A 3083-nucleotide genomic window follows, 5' to 3' on the forward strand; every position below is an offset into this window, starting at 1 on the left:
GGCGGCGGCGGCGGGGGCGGCGGGGGCCGGGCCGGGCGCTCACTCCGAGGCCGGCTCAGTCACGAGTCCATGGGCCAAGGACGCGCGGAAGCGGCGGGCCATGGGCGAGCGGCCCTAGTGGGGCAGGCCCCGCCAGCTCCGGCCCGGCCTCGGGCTCCGGCTCGAGCGCGGGGAGGCGAGAGAGGAGGTGCCGCGGCCCGGGCCCGGCCCCCGCCGGCCACGCAACAAGGCGACTCCGACGACGCGGCCGGGCCGGGCCGGGCCCAAGCAGAGCCGGGGGACGCCGGCCGATGGGCCTGCCAGCAGGGACCCCTGCTCCCTCTAGGCAAGGACGGAAGCCCGGCGGGGCCGGACGGCGTCAGAGCGAGACCGGGCCGGGAGAGGACGGAAGCCGGGCCGGGACAGGCTGGGTCTGGAGGGAACGGAAACTGGGCCGGGACAGGCAGTGGCAGAGCGAGGCCGGGCCGGGCAAGGACAGAAACCGGGCTCGGATAGGCGGCGTCGGAGCCAGGCCGGGCCGGGCGCCCGTTGGCCCGGAGGCGGCCCACAACCACGAAGCTGCCCGAGGCCTCAGCCCCAGCCAGCAGGCACCGCCCCCCAAGGCGGCCGAAGGAGGAGGCGGGCAACGACTCGCCCTCAGGGGCCCGGGCCTCCTCCTCCTCCTCCTCTTTCTCCTCCTCCTCCGGGATAGGACACGGGCGCCGCGGCCGCCTCCTCCTCTCCCCGGCTCCGCCTCCAGCGCTGCAGCCCGGCCCCGCCCGGCGCTTTCAAGACCCGAGGAGGGAGAGGGAGGAAGGAAGGAAGGAAGGAAGGAAGGGGGGAGGTGCCAAGGGGCCCGGCAGGACCGTGGGCTGCGCCTGTGCAGTGAGAATGGGGCGGAGCGGGCTCGAAGGTGACTAGTCAGTGGCTGAGACAGACGCGCTCCCGCCCCTGACGTGCCGGGAACGCACTCTGGAGCCCTCTGAGCGGCGTTGTGGTGCCTTCGAGAGCGGAAGTGCGTCACTACAGGAAGGATACACTGTGGGCCTCCTGCCACACCTTCGGGGCGGAGAAACGGGGGCTCGGCCGGGGCGCGCCTCGGGGGTGGGAAGAAAGGGGGCGGGAACGGACGGCCTCAGGAGAGAGGGAGGGAACTCCCCGCGACCCGGGGTGGGCCGGTCCCAGGCCTCCTGCTGGAACTTTCCCGCGTGGTTCGGGCTCCCGAAGTGCGGGCCGGAAAAGAAGGGCTCGGACTGCAGGGCTCCTGGGACCCTGCCAGTCCCGAACCTCTGCGCCCTGCTCACCCCGAGCAGGGGGAGACACTTGTTCGCTAAAACAGCGGACATAGCAAGGAGAGGCGCAGAGGCTGGCACTCGAGGGTCGGGTGCCCAAAGAGGCCTCCCTGGGCTCAGCCACACGCCCACGCCAAGGAGGGAGCCCTCCTTCCTTGGACTTGGGTGGGGGCTTGTGTGTGCACCCGCATAGACAAAGGAAAGTCCGGAGGCGGCACTTGATGCTTGAGGGCAGGCCGAGATGGGAGAGATGCCCTCGGACTGGATGCTCCGGGGGTGAAGGATGAGCGATGGCCAGCTGCTAAGCCGATTGGCCCGGAGCCAGGGGGAGTACCTGAAGAGAACCAGGAACCAAGACTGTAGAGGAAGAAGGCAGCGCGCCCAAATTGGAGGGAGCCTTCAAGACCAGGCTGGGAAATCTTATCCGAGAGGCAGCCGAGAGCCCACACAGGCCGGGTTTCAAAATCTGGGGCAGCTTTGCAGAGGATACTTTGTAGTTAAGAAGTGTTGGAAGAGGCCAGTCGAGGGTTGGTGCAGCGCCTTAACCTCCGGGTGGAACCAGTTAAAGATGACTGAGGAAAGGAAGGTTCGAGCTTCTCAGTTTCTTAAGCAGTGCGTAGCAATTGGCCAGCAAACCAGGACCAGGCCCCTTCCTCAGCTTAAGGCTGGACTCCAAGTACAGAAGGAGACTTTTTGACCGTAAAAAGCAAATATGATCAATTAATTCAAAGTGAATAACATTAGGTAATCCCAAATTGGAGGTGGGGGAGAACAAGAGCAAGTCCCCGAATTCAGAAAAAGAAGAGTCCCACTCCTCTCTAGGCCTCTGTAAACCATTACAGAAACATGGAAGCAAGAAAGGATTATGGGTATGGAGCCAGTTTTCAGCTAAGACATATGGGCTGCTTGAGCTCTACGATGACAAAACTCCTTACATCAATTTTAAGATCTGACTGCTTTTGGTCAAAGGAGCCTGGTCCTTGGTTAAAGGTCTTTAAACAGCAGGTACAGGTTGTCCAGTTTCCCAGCCATGCAGGGAATCTGGACCCAGCCCAGAACTGAGCTCTCTCAATTCCCACAATTAACCACCAGCTAGCCGAATCCCCTCAGTTTCTCACAATTTTCTTTGAGTGGATATATGAGAGAAGACTGGCAAGAAACATTGTAAAGTTGGGAAGGCCACCTTGGACGAGCCTGTTCTCTAGCTCTGGGCAGAGGTCACTGACCCACACGGCAGCCTCTCGTTTTAGGCGCCTTCATACTCGTGTTCATAACCGTAGAGAACTGAGAGGAAGTGGCCAGAGCTTTAAAACAAAGCAAATCAAAACGCCAAACATCCTAAAATGTCCTTGTCAAAAGGTACACTGGAGTGTTCCTGAGAGCTGCCCAAAACCTGCCCATGGAAAACTGAACTATTTATTGTGCATGACAGCACGTCCCCTGCCCTCCTCCTTGGGTGTTGGGGGTCAGTCAAGTCCCCCCAAGGATACTTGGGGCTCACATGAGACTTACCTAGGCATAAACAGTTGAAAAGCAGGACGGATGCCTACGACAGAAGTTTGTAAGATCTACTGCCTTCCCCATCTCCACCAGGAGCTCCAAAAAATGCTGGGTGATGGTTAGTGACCACTCCAAGAGTGGGTGTGAGTTCTTCATTGCAAATGGCCTCCAGGAGCCCTGACTCCTTTAAGATGTGCCAGACCAGGCAACTCAACAGAGTTCCATCGATTAGAGTGAATTTGTAAACTCAGCCATTAATTCAGGAGCTGCTGCCAGGCTCTGAGGTGGCTGATCCTTTCATAGGCAACTTTT

Source organism: Gracilinanus agilis, chromosome 1, assembly GCF_016433145.1.
Source record: "Gracilinanus agilis isolate LMUSP501 chromosome 1, AgileGrace, whole genome shotgun sequence".
NCBI lineage: Eukaryota > Metazoa > Chordata > Mammalia > Didelphimorphia > Didelphidae > Gracilinanus > Gracilinanus agilis.